Genomic DNA, 19,242 nt, shown 5'->3' on the forward strand with positions numbered 1-19,242 from the left:
CCACACTCGCATGTCTCTATATGAACAACCTCGATAAAGTCGTTTGTAGCTATTACTATTACAAAGCGGGTCTTATCCATAATGTTACTAGAATAAGGTACCCAACCTTATCCATGTACTATTTAGGTTATTATTATATTAATTATATATTGTATATCAAATGTATATATATATTGTATATTCCAAAGTTATTTAATATAACTAGAACAATATATACTGGTCATTTGGTGTGACCACCAGAGTGTCATATAACTTGCGAAAAATGTTGTTTTCCATGTTCGCTCTAAACACATTGAGTTCGATGTTCACTTTATTCGTGACAAAATTTTTGACAAATAGATCAATGTTTGTTATGTTCCTTCTCAAGATCAACTTGCTAGCTGCCTCACAAAATCCTTTGTTGTTTCTCGTCTTAGTACCATGTGTTCCAAACTTGGGGTAATTCCATCACCCCCTACGTTTGATTGGGATGTCAGAACACAAGGTCAAACAAGTGTTGTCCCACAAATCTCCTCCAATAACTAGGTTAATCAAGTGTCGTATTACGCTCTCTTTACTTATCGTTGATTTTCTTGTTGGCCACTTGTTAAATCACGTTAGTTTGATTTTAATTTTGACAATGTTAGAGTCAAATGAATCTCATCAAGGTAAAATGAGAAGTTACTTAGAAATAAGAACTAAAACAAGATCCTAGACATATGCTCTCTTACCTATTAAACGTAAGTTGAAATTTGATTTATTTAAGATTCTACAATTTCATAGACATGTAAACACTAGCCTAAGCTTCTAAACAAATCAAAGTGGTATGGAATAGGAGTTGAACTAGTTTGTATAAATTAAGCGTAATTACGAGCACATTTGGTAGGTGTAATTCATCTTTGTAAAACTAAATAGTAGCAGGGGTCGGGGTTGGCTTTTTAATCCTTGTGTTTTTAATTCGTGTTCCCAACAAATTCACCAACTTTATCCCAAACCCGATTGCTCATTCAAGCAATTTACAAAATCATTTTAGAAGAAAATTAATCCCTATGTAGATGAACTTGGAATACTTAAATATTATTACTTGTGATAGTATACACTTACACTCACGTTGGAGCTATTAATAAGAGGCCCAACAGAAGTCAAACTTTGGAAACTCTAAAAAGTTGTTTCGTTTTTGCTTTTCGTATTTTTTCTTGTTCAAGAGCGTTTTTAGAATAAATACTATATATTGTCTCAAAGTTAAGAGAACGTACATGTGGTCCAGTGGCACAAACTGTCACATGCATTCCTTTTTCTATGTTAAGTTCAATTCTTGTGGGGAACATTAATTTTTATTTTATTTTCTTTTAAAAAATATTTTTCTATTTACTAAATTAAAAGTAATTTGAACATTTATTATTTATTTAGGCTATTATATTTTTTTAAACAAAAAATACATTTTCTGTTTATTAAATTAAAAATAATTTGAAATTTTTTTCTTTATTTAAAACTAATATTTTATACTTTAATTTATTTTGTAAATTATATCTTTTTCTAATGGATCATATTCTTCAAATATATATTATATATACTAAATTTTATTTTAATTATGTTCTCAAAAATATTATAATTAAAAATAAAATTAAACCAAATTGAATTAAGATATATATGATTGGTCAAGAGGTCGTGGATTCGAGTCTTGGCACTACAAAGTATTTACTAAAAAAAATTAAAAATAATAACAAAAAACAAAAAATAGTTATCACTATTTCTTTTTTGCAAAAATTAAGAAACATAATTTGTTACCAAATTAATTCATGTGTCTAGTTCTAAAAAAATTAGAAACAAGAAACATGAAACGAGATGGTTATCAAACAGGTCTTGCATTTCTCACCTCACCCCAACCTCATTCCCGATTCGTTTTCATTAAATAATTAATATTCATTTTTTACTATCTTTTTTACTAAATTATAAATAAAAATATTTAATATTTTTTATTAAGGTACATATGTTCGACAAAAAAGTCATGAATTTGAATCCCCAACTTCACATATTGTACTAAAAATATATTAAAATATTTTTAAGAATTGATTATTTATATTATTAAATAATATAAAATACCAATTTTTCATGCAACTTAGAAACAATTTATATATATTTATTACAAATTTTAATATTTTAAATTAAAATTAATTACTTAATCGGTAATTTTTACACGGAATCCCCCTCCCAAATGGGAATTCCTTGATTACTTAGAATAAAAATAATGGGACAGGGATGAGGATTAACAGTTTATTAAAAACAAATAAGACAAAAATAGGTATTGAAAGGGTTCTAAATTTATATATTTAGAAATTACTAAGATTTTTTCAGACAAAATTACAAAGATTAAATTTAAATAGTAATTTAATCTTATATTAATTTTGTAATGCAAAATAATTAACTTTGGAAAGCCAAGATGATTCATCTTTTGTATAGGTCGAACTACTCTTAGCTAAAACTTCGACTCCAATTTCTTTCTTCATATTGTAAAGGGGAGCAAAGCCTGTTTTTTGCTCCCTCTTTGATAGATCATGGACCCTCTATTTATTATTCATTTATGATTTCAAATTCTTTTTCCTTTACCTATCCAAACAAGCGAAATGATTTCAAAATCCAAATCCCTCCAAACTCCAATCTTTTTGGTTCCAATAAGTCCTTCTTTTTTAAAACCAAGTGACAAAAGAACTTGTTTGGAACCTCTATTTTTGTTAAAATATTTTCCGTTCCAAACAGATAGGATTTGAGAGGATTTTATGTTTAAACGTAACTAATTCCGATTTTGTCCTATTTAGTGTGAAAAAAATACTTATCACCATCTCCTTTGTTTTGTACATCCTTAACCAATGCCATAGTTTTTTTCTTTTTTCTTTTTAATTCTAATAAATATAAACCGACTCTCATTCCATTGTTTTTTTTATCACCATTCATGTAAACTAATGTTGATTTTCTATTTTGTTTTTGTTGTATTTAACTTTTCTTATATTTCAATATTGTTTAGATCTTATACATTTATGTTTATGTTTTTTTTCTTTTTGTATGTTTTTCTTCTTTTCTTCTTTTGCTTTTATTTTTAGTCCTGCATATCATAAAATAAATATGTTATAAAGAACACACATTTGTCTAATATTCATATCCATTGTGGTTTAATTAGTGGTACTGACGACATGAACTATGCCAGTTCGTTTTGTTCAAGCTCAAAAACTTCTAGGACTATAGCAGTACCTACTCTTATTCTCACTTTCGATTCTTATATTATGTCAGGTTGAAATTAGCGAACATTTATCTAATAATCATATCTATAACTATTTAATTAATAATGCTAATAATAGAAAATATACACAAAAGATCACAATTAACAAATAAAAAACTCTTTAAAAATTTTTAATAATAGGTGTGGCAAAACTCGTGATATATGCAAATTTGTTACACCGAAAAAGCATTTAAAAATATAGAATTTTTCACACACCGTATGTTATTAATATATCGTAGATAAAGTGTATCGTAGACAATAGACACATAGATTCTTATATTTTTGTCATTTTTGTAAAATATTTTACCATGGGACAAATATTCTATTGCTTAGACTAAAACTAGGATTATCACAACAATGTCTAAAATTTTGGGGCTAAACATTAAAATTAGGACAGTTAGTATATAATAAAATGGTTTCATGGTTTGGTAATATTCATGTTTCTTATTTCTTGTTTTTCGTTTTTTATTTTTTCAAAAAATATAAGCATTTGGTAACTGTTTTTGTTTCTCATTTCTCGTTTTTAAAAAACTTCCAAAACAACAAAATCATGCTTTTTGTTTTTGTTTCGCGTTTTTACGGAACATATATAAAAACATTATATCATCCTTTATTATTTTTTAAATGCAAAATAAATATAACGTAAAAGTTTTAAAGAGTTCATTTGAAAATTTAAATTTTAAATAGAACTTTTACTTTTAATCTAAAATTCTATAGAACAATAAATAAAAAATTATTATCAAATATGTTTCATTTCTTTTTTTTTCAATATATAAATAAATAACAAGAAATAATTACCAAAAGTAATTCTATTTTTTTTAATTCGATAACCAGAAACAAAAAACAAAAACGTCCTCTTTTGATTTTTTAATTGAAAACATATATAGTAACTGTTATTTTGTGACTCAAGTATCACAACAGTATTTTTACAAAGAAGATTGGGCTTGGCCTTTTATTTGTTAAGGCCCGAAATCTCCATGGAGGCAATTTTTGTTTTAGAATTTATAATAACTCCTTATTTTGTCACTTGGTTTTAAAAAATGGCTACATGGTTTTTGTTAATAAAAAATGTCCATTCTAATTTTTTCAACTGTTTTACAGGTTTGATTTTGACCATTTTATTCTTTCTATTTAATTATTATTTTCAAAATCAAAATCATACCATCTTAAATTCTCAAAGTTATTTCTTGTTATATTATTTTTCTTTTTCTAAATTTTCTCTTCTAGATTTTAGAAACCATCTGTCTCAGTTTTTAAATATATATTTGAACATAACATAACATAACTTAAAGTGGATAGCACATAAGTATCACGAGAGAGACAACAAGACAAGGGAGCAGGGAATTGATGGAATTGAGCAAGGGATACAAGGAGTGGAACAACAAGGCAGGTGACAAAGCTGTAAATGGGATGGGGAGTGGCCAACGGTGAAGAAGAAAGAGGCCAACAGTATGAATTCAAAGGTAAATTTTTGTATTAATTGTGTCACAAAAATAAACATTATGTTTTCACCTTATTTTTCACAGTATATGTTCATTTTAATGTTCATGTATTTTTTCATCTATTCATTCTATTTGTTCATCTATTTACCGTATTTGTTCCTATGTTCATCATATTTGTTCATTTGTTTTGTTCATCTGTATACCATATTTGTTCATTGACCGTATTTGTTCATTTGTTAACCGTATTTGTTCATCATGCTTGTTACTGTATTTTTTTTTTGTATTTATACATCACGTTTGTTCCTTTATTTGTCTCCACCTTTGGTAGTCGTATTTCCGTTTCTAAAATTATTTTCTTGTTTAAATTTTGGGATTTCTATTTCTAAAATAATTTTTTTTTTGTTTAAATTTTGTTTTAGATTTTAATTTAATTAATATTTTTTCCTTTTAGGTTTTTTAGTAAAATTCTCTTGTAAAAATATTTAAATTCAAAACTACAAATAGGATTCTCAAAATATTTGAATGATTAAAATATAGATACGATTCTCTCATTTAAAAATCATGGAAGGGTAATTTCATACAACAAAAATTAGCAGAGATTTTGCCCATTTTTCAAAACTGAAAATTGTTTGGTCATTTTTTAAAATGACTTATTTTAAATGGTTATATCTATTTTTAACCTTTTTTGTTTTGTAGGTTGGTGCGAGCCCATGTAGGTTTTTTCTTCAAAACCTATTACTGTCGTGGGATTGAAGGTTTAGCAGCAGGAAAATAAAATTTGGAGTTTCATCTTCTTCCGTGCAACACAACAACCGAAGGTGGAAGAATACAGAAGTTTCTTCCTTGTATTTTTTTTGTCCATTGTTTCACCTTCTTCGTTGGCTGCTCTACTTGAGATTTTTGGGTTTGTTAATCTCCCTCTTCCGCTATGTATCGTTCTTCGATATTGAAGCTAATATAAGTTTTCTCTCACCTTGCACAGTGGATGTAGACCACATTGATCGAACCACTATAAATTTTTATGTCGTCTTCTCTTTTCTTACTTACTTGATTTAGTGTTAATATTGCTTGGTGAATTTATTTGTGTCGTCTTCTCAAGCAGTAGTTATTGGTGTATTTTCGCATAACAAATGGTATTAGAGCCGAAGGTAAATTATATCGGTTGCAGTCTATTCCGTTCTTGATTTTGTAAGCTTCCATTCAAGCATCTGGGCTATTATGAAATTGTTTGATTTGTCAGGTTGATATGATATTTTTAGGTTGTACTGAAGGTTTCTGTTCTAAAATTTTTGTTTGGTTGACTAATAACTATTTTTGGCTTGTTTTAGATTTTTCTATTGGGTTCGATTATTTTGAATTGTCTGATTTGGCTAAATAGTAATTATTTTGGGCTATTATGTTATGAATTTTTTATGTCTGGTTAGCCTAAAATGGAAAATCCTAAAATTATGTCGGCAAAATTCGAACTAGATAAGTTTGATGGAAAGAGGGATTTTAGCCTTTGGAGAAAAAAGCTTAAAACTCTTTTAGTTCAAGCAAAAAATTTAGATAAACCAGAAACATGGCCAGTAGAGATGACCAAAGAAAAACAAGTTGAGATGGAGGATAAAACCTATAGCACAATGATTCTTCACCTTTCTGCTAACATACTTCGACAGGTTAATGACATTGAAAAAGCAAAGGGATTATGGAACAAGTTGGAATCACTTTATTTAAGTAAATCTTTGCCCAATAAAATTTAATTAAAGGAAATGTTTTTTGGATTTAGCATGCAACCATCAAAATCCTTGGAAGAAAACCTAGATGATTTCAACAAGATATGGGTGGACTTAGCAAATACAGGAGAAAAATCAGATGATGAAAATCAAGCTATTATTCTCCTAAATTCATTACCTGAAAGCTATAAAGAAGTAAAGTCTGCAATAAAATATGGTAGAGATTTGTTGACAGTTAGCCATTGTTTTAGATGCTTTGAGATCTAAAGATTTTGAAATCAAACATGATAAAAATGATGTTGAAGTGCTAATGGTCAAAGGTAGATCAGAAGCTAAAAGAAAATCTCATGTAAAGAACACCAAGCATAGATCTAAATCTAAAGGTAAGTAGAATAGAAAATGCTATTATTGTCATAAGGAACATCATTTGATCCAAGATTGCTTCAAACTAAAAAACAAGAACAAGAGGGAGGAGAAAAATGGTGAGCAAATTGTTGCAAATGTGCTTGAAGCTTATGAGTCAGCAGAAGTGTTAGTTGTGTCTGAGAATGCAGTTAATGATGAGTGAATACTTGATTCCGGATGTTCCTATCATGTGACACCTCATAGACATTGTTTATGCAAGGATATGCACAACAGTGTATTTCATATTGCAGCTCGAACTCGGCCTCCGGACCGATCTGAATACTTGGGCGGACCTGCACAAAAAGGTGAGCACTCCGACGATCAAGTCAGTATAGGTCGGATTCCCAGTTTAGTTCGAGGTCAAAAATCATCGTACCTGATCGTGGAGTGAGGTCCTCTACTTATGGGGGGTAGTCCCGCTAATCTCGCGACGGTTACACCTGGTAATCTCGGGACCGACGGTTACACCCGATAATCACGCCGCTGACAGTAGCTCACATTGGTCCCTACCGAGCTCCCTGGTAGGTCGGACCTCGGCCAGGTTCTCCTCGGCCCTCATACTTAGCATTTGTCGACGCTAGTGGCGGTGATCTCGGCGGTCCGAGCTAGGCATGACTCATGAGTCATCTTGGAACACCAATAGGGGTCCGCCACGTGTCTAGGGTATTCTCTTCCCCAAACATTGGCCCCCTCTCTGTCTGGTCCGATCTTGACCTGGCAGAGAAGTTCATTCGACTTGATTTGGACGCGTGGCGGCTTCCTATTCGTGAGAAAATATAACCGTTGCGGTAGATTTATCGTCGGAATATTCAAATATTCCGACGTTTCGGATCTTAGGGAGGATCCTAGCCGCTCGTTGATTACACGTGTACGGTGGGGAAATTTTCCCGACGAGCTATAAATACCCCCAATCCTTCAGGTCATACCTTACGTTCCCTGAATTATTGGAGTTCGATCTGAAGGTAGCTCGAACCCTTGGTAGGTCGATCTCTTCCCTCACTTTCTCTTTCGAACGTAGTTGCCATGTCGTCCTCTTTTAGCAGCAACCTAGGATCCGATGAAGATTTAGCTCGTAGGTTAGAGTCCGAGCTCGAGGAGATAGATAACTTTAGGTTCTCCGATGACGGGGAGGATAGTGATGCCTCCACCTCGGGTCAGGGTTTGGAATACCCTTCTAGGATACCCGAGCACTACCTCGGATCCCTTCGTAAGGGGTTCGCTATCCCTGAGAACATCCTCCTCAGGATTCCGGAGGAGGGGGAGAGAGTAGGAGGGATGGGTCACTCTCTACTTCAAAATGTTTGAGTACGGCCTCAGACTTCCCCTTCACCCTTTCGTCCAAGAGTTTCTTTTCCGAACTGGGCTAGCTCCGGCTCAAGTGGCCCCCAATGGGTGGGGTGTCATTTTCGCTTTGGCCATCCTTTTTTGGCTACGAGCTCGGGATAGTGAAGAGGCCGAGCTGTTAGACGTAGACCAGCTCCTCGCGTGCTTCGAAGCGAAAAGGATAGCTAAGAAGCCTGGTCGGTTCTATATGTGCGCAAGGAAAGGCGCAGGCGGTATCGTTAAGGGGCCGACCTCCATCAAGGGATGGGTGAGGAAGTTGTTCTACGCTTCTGGGGAATGGCTTGCAAAGGACGAGTCAGGTCGTTCCTTCTTTGACGTCCCCACTAGGTTTGGGAACCTAGGTACGGAGTAGTTCTTACTTTTTTGTAATTTTCTTTTCTGTCATTCAGGTCTAACTCAAATTTTGTCTTTGTGCAGTTTCAATCCGACCAATCCCGAGCTTACGCAAGCCTCCTTCGACACGTTGAAATATTACAAGGAGCGCTTTCCGAGGGGTAGGAAGGTCGGAACCTTGGTGACCGACAAGCTGCTGCTTGAGTCCGGGCTGCTAGATTACAACCCTGCAGTTCGTCCCATTGAATCCTCAAGCCCAAACTCTGAACTTGGTATGCCGAGCTTGCTTCCCCCCTTTTTCCTCTAACCTTGTGTTGACCCCTGTTTTTATTTTGCAGCCATGGTTTGCGGATTTGCAAGCAACGTGAAGCGCAAGTCCAAGGGCCGAACCCGTGCTCTTGAGGCCGCCCAGAGTTCGAAACCTGCCACTCCTACTGTGGTAAGGTCAGCCTCGGAAGATCCAGCCCCAGTGATCGAGCTGGAGTCTTCTGGGGGTCCTTCGAGGGAGAAGCGCCCCAGAGATCAGACCGAGGCGGTGGACGCCTTGCCCTTGGGCGAGGAGGTGAGGGAGGAAGTCCCTCTGAAGCGAAGGAAGAAGAAGAAGAAGCGGAGGAAGTCCCTTGGAGGTCGGAGCTCGTGGGGTCTTGCCTGCGGGCTTCGCAGATCGGGTGGACGATCCTGAGGCCAGAATGGGCGGGACGTCCGATGTGATGGCACGGTTCAGAGTTGAGCCGTCAAGTTCTGGGGTGAGGGACCAGGTGTCCCGCATCTCGGCCGCAAGTTTGGACCGCTGCCTAAGGAGGGCGTCCAAATTTGTGAGCGACCCAGGGTCCGTTCTGTAGAGGACCATCGGCTACGCCGCTGAGGTAAGATTGGTGTTTTTGCTCGATTTACCTAACAGGTAGCTCGGTCTAACTTCTTTTTGGTACTTTTTCTCAGGCGTTCGTTGCTTCCATTCAATCGGCTCTGGCCGTGAAGGCCGAGCTGGATGGGAGGGAAGTTCTGGCAGCGAGGGAGAAAGATGAGTTCTCTGCTGCCTTGGAGGCTGCTTCCTCCACCATGAAGGATGAGGTGCTGAAGACTCACTCTGAGGTGGAAATTTTGAAGGCCGAGGTGGAGACCAAGGCTGAGCTGCTGAAGAAGGAAGAAGACAGACGCAAGGCCCAACTCCGAGCTGCCCATGCTATCACCAGGGGCTTGGAGAAGGAGAAGTTCCAACTCCTGAAGGAGAAAGACGACATGCTCCAGGCACTTGAAACGAAGGATAAGAAGCTGAAGTGTGCGACAGCCGAGCTGGAGACGGCGAAGGAGCGTCTCAGCAATGGAGTCCTATTGGAGGAATCGTTTAGGCAGCATCCTGACTTCGATGGATTTGCCAAGGACTTCTCTGACGTGGGCTTCAAGTTCCTCATGAAGGGCATTGCTTCCGACATGCCTGACCTTCAGATCGATCTCAGTGGTCTGAAGAAGAGGTATGCCGAGCAGTGGGCATCTGGGCCTGGCGGCACCCCTGGTCCCCAAGCGTTGGTGGACAAGTACGTCAGAGATCTGGACTCTGACTGCTCCGATCTCGAAGAGGACCAGGTCGGCACCACTCAGGAGGGCGCTCCTTAGGCAGGCTCTTAGGCGATCATCCTTCATGAGGCCTTTCCCTGTCTCTCGTCTCTTCTTTTTTGTTTGTATGTGTCAGGGCAGAGCTGCAAGGTCTATAAGCCTTGGCTCTGCTCTCCATTAATGAAGAAGCTTTGTTCGTTTTTACTTTGGTGTTGGTAACATCTTTCCTTTCTTTGCTTTTTCTTTGAACTGCAGCCAATGTCACCTCGCACCTCTTACCTTTGAGGTCGCGCCTTCAACTAAAATAATTGCAAGTTTGAGTTATAATCTCTTAGTGTTCAATGCATTGCACCAACTCTGGATTTTTTAACGTCGCACCCTTAACTTAAAAACGTTAAAAGGCTAAAATCCTAAGTCCGTAGCTATTCTTCATATCGCACTTCGTACCCTCAAGTTCGGAGGCTTGATCATTTTGAACTTTTCACATCGCCTATTTACCTTGAAGGTTTGAATTTTAAATTCGTCAGTGGTTTTGGCATCGCACCTCGTACCCTTAGGTTTTGGAGGATTGGATTTTAACCGACTGCTGGAATGTGATCGCGTGGGAGTCCGTGGCCCCCATTTAATTTCTGGTCGAACTCGGAATCATGAAATTAAATCATCACATTTACTCCAATCATAATTCTTTTGAAACAGTTTTTACAGATCCATGGAAAATCCTTTTGGCATTTCAGGGATAATAACGCTTCAGGTGCTCCGCGTTCCACGGGTGCGGGAGGACGTCTCCTTTCAGATCGGCCAATATGTACATCCCAGGTCGGACTATGCCCTTGACCTCAAACGGGCCCTCCCAGGTCGGATCAAGGGCACCCACATGGGTTTGGACCCTCCTCAAGACTAGATGTTCGACCTGAAAAGTCCGAGGTCGAACGCGGGCGTTGTAATGTCTGGCCATTCTACCCTGATATTCCGCCAGGCGTAGCTGGGCCATTGCTCTTCTTTCTTCCAACAAGTCGAGGTTGAGGAGCAGCTCTTCCTCATTTGCCGTAGGCTCGTAATGCTCTACTCTGTCAGATGGCATGCCGATCTCAACCGGGACTACAGCTTCGGAGCCGAAGGCCAGGGAGAACGGGGTCTCACCCGTCGATTCTCTTTGGGTGGTCCGGTACGACCACAGAACTTCTGGTAGCTCCTCGGCCCACCTGCCTTTCTTGGAGTCCAGTCTAAGTTTGATGCCTCGCTTGATGATCTTGTTCACTGCCTCCACCTGCCCATTTGCTTGCGGATGTGCGGGGGACGAGCTAAGGTGACTTATGCCAAGCTTGCTGCAAAAGTCTTTGAACTTGGCATTGTCAAACTGCTTCCCGTTGTCTGTCACAATGGCCTGCGGTATACCAAAGCGACATATGATATTTGTCCATACGAAGGACGTGACTCTGGATTCCGTTATGTGTGAGAGCGCCTCGGCCTCGGCCCACTTTGTGAAGTAATCCACAGCTACCACAGCGAACTTGGTCTGGCTCCTGCCCTATGGGAAAGGACCAATGATATCTACCCCCCACTGCGCGAATGGCCACGGGGCCGAGATGGGGGTGAGCAGCTCGGGAGGTTGGTGGATTATGGTTCCGTAGCGTTGGCAATTGTCGCAAGTTCTAACGAACTTCTTGGCGTCCTGGCTGAGGGTCGACCAATAGTATTCTTGTCGGATCACTTTGGCTGACAGCGATCGGGCGCCCGAGTGATTGCCGCACACCCCTTCGTGGATTTCTCTAAGGACGTACAGGCCCTCTTCAGGGGTTAGGCATCTCAATAGAGGTAGGGAAAAGCCGCGTCGGTACAATGCTCCACCTCGGACCACGAACCGAGCTGCTCGCCTTGCCAACTTTCTGCGCTCCTTGGGGTCTTGCGGTGAGTTGCCCCTAATGAAGTCTGCAATCGGGTTCATCCATGAGGACTCTGGAGTGTCGATCTCCATCAGATCTGGCTCTGAGATAGAGGGATTACCTAAGATCTCGACGGGGACCGACCTGGCCAGGTCGGTCTCGTACGCCGACGCTAACTTGGCCAAGGCGTCAGCATTAGAATTTTCTGCTCGGGGAACCCGGCTTACTTCGTAAGTTCGAAACTGGGCGAGGTGCGATCTGACCTTGCCCAAATACTTCTCCATTCGGGAGTCTTTGGCTTGATACTCCTCCTTGATCTGGCTTACAACCAGCTGGGAGTCGCTGAAGACCTTAACACAAGAGGCCCCCAATGCTCTAGCGATTCGCAGGCCGGCAATAAATGCTTCATACTCAGCCTCGTTGTTAGAAGTCCGAAACCGAACCGCAGGGCATACTCAAATCGCTCGCCTCCTGGTCCGAGCAAGAGGACCCCGGCCCCGCACCCCTTCTCATTGGAGGATCCATCGACATAGATTGTCCACGGTAGGTCGGACTCGCTCAACTCGGAAGGTGGTTTGAGCTCGGCTATGAAATCTGCCGCCGCTTCTCCATCTGAGGGTACCTAGTCTCGGCTTCGGTCATAGCCTTGCTTGTGTAGTAGACCGGGTTTTGCCGCACTCCCTCTTGCCTGATTAGGGCCGAGCTGACGGCACTGTCAGACACTGCTAAGTACAATTGGAGCTTGTCCCCCGGCATGGGCTTGGCGAGCAAAGGTACCGAACAGAGGTAGCTTTTCAATTGCTGAAATGCTTGCTCGCACTCCGCTGTCCATTCAAACGGCCCTTTCTTTCGTAGGACTTTGAAGAAAGGAAGGCACTTGTCTGTCGACCTTGAAACAAACCGGTTCAGGGCCGCAATCCTGCCATTGAGGCACTGAAGCTGCTTTAGCGTCCTAGGTGCCTCCGTCTCAATCACGGCTTTAATCTTTTCGGGGTTGGCCTCGATTCCCCGGTTGTTCACCATGAAGCCAAGGAATTTGCCCGAAGAGACTTCAAAGGCACATTTAGCTGGGTTGAGCCTCATTTGATATGTCCTCAGAACCTCGAATGCTTCGGTCAGATCGGAGAGATGCGACTTCGACTGCTTGCTCTTGACGAGCATGTCGTCCACATATACCTCCATATTCCGGCCGATCTGCTTGCCGAACATTTTGTTCACCATTCTTTGGTAGGTTGCTCCTGAGTTCTTTAAACCGAAGGGCATGACCTTGTAACAGTACAGACCTTGGTCTGTTATGAATGCGGTATGATCTTGATCGGGGACATGCATCTTGATTTGGTTGTACCCAGAGTAGGCATCCATAAAGGTGAGCAGTTCGTGCCCGGCTGTGGTGTCCACGAGCTGATCAATCCTCGGCAGCAGGAAGCAATCCTTCGGGCATGCCTTATTTAAGTTCGTAAAATCTACGCACATTCTCCACTTTCCGTTAGATTTTTTAACTAATACAACATTGGAGAGCCACTTGGGATACGAAATTTCTCTTATGTATTTAGCTTTCAAAAGTTTGCTAACTTCCTCAAAAATTACATCACTCCGCTCTTTGTTTATAGGTCTTCTTTTTTGCTTTACAGGTCGGAATGACGGATCTATGCTGAGGCGATGCGTCATGATTTTCGGGTCAATGCCAGGCATGTCCTCATGGGACCACGCAAAAACATCCGAGTTGGATCTGAGGAAGTGGATTAGCTCCTCTCTGTCGGTGGCCCCCAGCTTGGTTCCTATGCTTACTTGCTTCTCGGGACTAAGCAGAGGAACAAGCTCGAGCTCCTCAGTGGGTGCGGCAGACTCCCTCCTCGGCAGGTCGGCCTCGAACTCGAGCGTCCCATCCCTACCGGCGAGAGTTTCGAGGGCGCAGACTGATGAGCCTTTGAGTGCGGAGGCATAACACTCCCTCGAAGCGGTCTGTTCTCCTCGGACTGTGCCCACGCCATTGGGGGTGAAATACTTCAAAATTTGATGAAGTGTCGAGGGAATGGCCCGAAATAGGTGGATGATGGGTCTCCCAAAGATGACGTTATAGGCCGATCTACCGTCAATTACCACGAACTCTGCCATTTGGGTGACCTGAGTTTGGTCATGCCCAAGTGTGACCGGCAAGTCGATGCAACCCTCTTGGATGACCGATTCTCCAGAGAACCCAACCAGCGGTGTCGGGCTTTTCTTCAATTGCGACCTCGTCCATCCCAGGGCGAGGTAGGTCGGTAAGGATAGGATGTTAGCAGATGCGCCTCCGTCTACCAGCACCCTCCTAACCACCACATGATCAATCAAGGGAGCGATCACAAGTGCATCATTGTGGGGCAGGTGCACCTCCTCTAAGTCTGTATTGTCGAAGGTGATTGGGCAGGTCGGCCCCTACTCCCTGATGATGCACACCTCGCGCCTGGCTGCACGAGCTAGCTCCTTTCTTTTATGTCCGGAATGACCTCCGCTTGGCCCTCCGAAAATGGTATTGATGACCGCAGGTCGGTCAGTGCGCCGGGGCGGCGTCCTCGAACACTTCCGCTCTTCCTTTTTCTCTGCCGAGCCAGTCCTCGGCTTTCCCAAAAATTTCTTGAAGTAGCCATCTTGAATTAGATCCTCAATTTGGCGCTTCAACTCCCAGTAGTCCGACGTGTTATGGCCGTGCTCCCGATGGAAACGGCAATACTTGTCCTTGCTGCGCCTCTCCGGGGCTCCCCGAAGCTTCTCAGGACGCTTGAGTAGTTTTTCCATTCCAGATTCCTCGATGTTCGTTAGGATCTCGGAAATTGGAATCTTGGTCGGAGTGAAGCGTTCGTAAGGTCGGCTGCTGGTAGGTCCGTTCTCCGCCCTTCGATACTCAGCTCGGCCGCTGGAAAAGGATCCCTTGTCCTTGGACCTTGGATCTGCCTTTTCTATATCTTTTCCACTTCTACCCCGGCCGATCTTTCGTTCTGGTCGGCCGGTTTTGGTTCGGAGGAGCTCCTGTCCATCGATGACTTTCTTCGCCTTCTGAAGCACCTCGGCGAAGGTGGCCGGGGCCTCCTCTCCAAGTTTCACCGTGTGGGCCTCGTCGGATAGACCGGTGAGAAAATAGCACATGGCCGAGTCATCGGAGCAGTGTGCGACCTTCAACTGCTCCTCCTGGAATCTGGCGACATATTCTCGCAGCGTCTCACCCTCCTTCTGTCTGATGGTGGCGAGATGGTTTGCTATCTTTTTGTCATAATGCCGAGAAGAGAACTGGGTGAGGAACTCCCTTCTCAGCTGAGAGTAAGTTGAGATTGACCTGGTTGGCAGTCTCCGATACCACAATCGCGCGCTGTCAGTAAGTGCGATCTGAAAGGCGCGACATTTGATTGCGTCTGATGCCGCCTGGAAATCCATGAGGCCTTCAAAGACCTCAACATAATCCTTGGGGTCCTTTGACCCATCATAAGGCTTCACGGTAGGAGCTTTGAACTTCGGAGGGATCGGTGCTTCCAAAACGTCCGAGGTGAAAGGCGATTCTCCCAAGTTGCCATCGTTCAGTGAACCTTCTTTCTGCTCACATTTGGCCTTTAAGGCCTCCACCTGAGCGTCGAGCTGGTCCCTCAGCTGGTCGAACTCCTCCCTTGTTATCACTCCTGCAGAAGTTGCTGGGTTGTGAGAGGATTCAGCCTGCTGGTTGGAGCTCCTGTGTGAGCGGGATGGTGACTGTCCTTTTCGGAGAGATGAGCCTCTCTTTCTGTTGAGATGCTCACGGAGGTCTCCCCCCCGGCGAGTGTGTCCCTCGCTCTCGATGTCTTCGGGATGTTCTTCCTCGACTGGGCCGAGGTGGGAACCCCTTGGCTCGCGTATGTCAACGCGCATCACTCAGTTCTCAGATCGAGACCCTGCGCCTGCAGCTAAGATCATTTCGTTATACATTTCATCCATGGACCGCATTTGTGTGCGCATTGCCTCCATTTCTCTCTGGAGTGCGTCAAAGTTCTCACTTGTTGGAGCCGGGGCTGGACCCCGGGCGCCCTTCTTAGAGGTCCCACCTCGGCCACGGGTGGCCTTGGATGTCCTTGGGTGCGCAGGTGGTAGGACAGTCGCGGTGATTCGTGCCGACCTGCGGAGGGGTTCTGTTGCTAGGCCGTCGTGACCTTGCCCCTCTACCACTGCTGCTCCGACCTCCCTCTGGTGGGCATCGCTGGCAGCTAGAGTCCTTCGATCTGCCGTATTGGTCGAGTTCGCTGGTTGAACCATGTTCGCTCGCGTGTTAGTTTAAAAGAATTGGGATGACTTAGATTGTCTTCCCCACAGACGGCGCCAAATGTTTATGCAAGGATATGCACAACAGTGTATTTCAGATTGCAGCTCGAACTCGACCTCCGGACCGATCTGAATACTTGGGCGGACCTGCACAAAAAAGTGAGCACTCTGACGATCAAGTCAGTATAGGTCGGATTCCCAGTTTAGTTCGAGGTCAAAAATCATCGTACCTGATCGTGGAGTGAGGTCCTCTTCCTCTATCTCTAGTCCCGCTAATCTCGCGACGGTTACACCCGGTAATCTTGGGACCGACGGTTACACCCGATAATCACGCCGCTGACAGTAGCTCACATCGGCCCCTACCGAGCTCCCTGGTAGGTCGGACCTCGGCCAGGTTCTCCTCGGCCCTCATACTTAGTATCTGTCGACGCTAGTGGCGGTGATCTCGGCGGTCCGAGCTGGACATGACTCATGAGTCATCTTGGAACACCAATAGGGGTCCTCCACATGTCCAGGGTATTCTCTTCCCTAAACAGACATTACTTTCAAGATTTTGAGAAACTTGAAGGTAGCAAGGTTTTGATGGGCAATAATCAACATTGTCTTGTAAAAGGTATAGGATCAGTCAAGTTAAAACTCTAGGATGAAATTGAGAAAAATTTGTCTGTTCGATTTGAAGAGAAATTTGATCTATCTTGGACAGCTTGATAAATGAGGTTTTAGTTACAATTCAGAGGGAGGTGCACTTAAAATCTATAAAGGTTCACTTCTTAAAATGGAAGATACTCTTAGAAATGGCTTGTATGTTTAAATAGAACCTCAACTGTCGCTCATTTTGCAAATGTTGTTTTAGGATAATGTGATAAAGAAACTATCATTTTGCACAATAGATTAGCTCATGTCTCTCAAAAAGAGGTTTAAATAAATTACAAAAATAAGGTTTGTTTGGTAAGTTCTAGCCTTCAGAATGACTTTTTTGTGAGCATTGTACTCTTGGAAAATCTACTAGACTAAAATTTTCTAAAAGCAAAGAGTTATCCAAAGGGATTTTAGACTATGTCCATTCGAACTTGTGGGGACAAGCGAGGGTTCCAACCCTTGGAAGAGCAAAATACTTTATGAGTATTGTTGATCATTTTTTAAGGAAGTTGTGGGTGTTTACTTTGAAGAAGAAGAGTGATGTTTGAAACCTTTAGACATTGGAAAATTACGGTAGAAAACCAAACTGGAAAAAGAATTAAGGTTTTGAGAACAAATAATTGTCTGAAGTGTATAAACGACAGTTTTGTAACTTTGTGTAAAGAAGCTGGAATTTAGCGACATCATACAGCTTCTTACACACCACAATAGAACGGTATTGCAAAACAGTTCAATCGGACTTTGCTTGAGATGGTGAGATGTATGTTAGCAAATGCAAAGCTTCTTAAAATGTTTTGGGGTGAAGCAGTTTTGACAGTAGTGTATCTCATAAATAGGAGTCCTTCAGTTGCCTTGAATATGAAAACTCCTCAAGAAGTTTGGTCAGGTAAGCCTCAAATCTTAGTCATTTGAAGGTATTCGGATGTGCTGCATATGCACATGTTAAACAACACAAGCTAGAGCCACGTGCAAGAAAGTGTATCTTCCTTGGTTATCCATCTGAGGTAAAGGGTTATAGGTTATGGCTTTTTGAACCCGGTCCAGAGCAATGTATTATCAGCAGAGTATGTGAAATTTGATGAATTTGACATGCCTTAGGAGTTGTCAGGTAGTGTAAGTTACACAAATAACTAGACAGTGTGTCTTCAAACTCATTCGAGATTGAATTAGAGAACTCGCATACTGTTGGACCATCAAGTGAGCAAACTATTTCTATTAATAAAGCTACCAGGGTTGATGATCAGTTGACTAGTGAATTACTTGAGGAACAATCTGAAATTGTTAATGCTAAAATTATCCAGTTAGAATCTCAAGTGTCAGATTACCAGTTGGCTAGAGATAGACAAAAAAGGATTATTTGACCACCAGCAAAATATGATGAAGCAAGTTATGTAGTTGAACATGAAAATCATTCAACTTATGCCTTAAACTGTGATGAAATCTTGTTAAGTCATGAACTTTCGAACTTTGATGAAGCAATGCAGTCTAAAGAAAGTGATAAGTGGTTAATTGCTATGAATGAAGAAATTACCTCATTAATTAAAAATGAGACTTGGGTACTTGCAGAAAAGCCACCAGGTCACAAGCTTGTTGATTGCAAATGGTTGTTTAAAGTAAAGTCTAGTATTAGTGGTGAAAACAAACCTAGATACAAAGCTAGGTTAGTTGCATGAGGTTTTACTCAAGAATATGGAATTGACTATAATGAGGTTTATTATGCTCTTGTAAGACATTCCTCAATTCGTATTTTGTTGTCTTTAGTTGCTCATTTTAATCTTGAATTTGAGCAAATGGATGTGACAACGACCTTTTTGTATGGAGAGTTAGAGGAATAAATTTATATGTCTCAACCCCTAGGTTTCATTGAAAAGGAAAAAAAAACATTTGGTTTGTAGATTGAAAAAGTCTCTTTATGGGCTTAAGCAATCTCCAAGGCAATTGTGTAGGTTTGACACATTTATAGTTAAATGTGGGTTTAGTAGAAGTGATTATGACAGCTGTGTTTATGTTAAATATGTGTCCAAGAATGTGTCTGTGTTTATATTACTGTATGTAGATGATACGTTTGTATCTTCTCATGTATATTCTGAGATTGTTGAGTTAAAAGTTGAACTATGCAGAGAATTGGATATGAAGAATTTAGATCCAGCTAGAAAGATTCTAGATATGGAAATTTGCAGAGACAATCCTGCGAGCAAACTCACAATTACCGACGGGATTCCCTAGATAGTGTAGTTAAGAGGTTTCAACTTGACATAGCAAAATCAATGATTGTCCCTTTAGCTTCTCATTTCAAATTGTCAAATCTTCAGTCTCCGAAGACAGACCCAAAACTTGCAGGTATGGCCAAAATACATTATTCTAATACAATAGGTTGTTTAATGTATGAAATGACATGTACTCGTACAGATTTA

Source organism: Momordica charantia (assembly GCF_013281855.1).
Source record: "Momordica charantia cultivar OHB3-1 chromosome 8 unlocalized genomic scaffold, Mcharantia_2.0 BLBB01000008.1, whole genome shotgun sequence".
Classification (NCBI taxonomy): domain Eukaryota; kingdom Viridiplantae; phylum Streptophyta; class Magnoliopsida; order Cucurbitales; family Cucurbitaceae; genus Momordica; species Momordica charantia.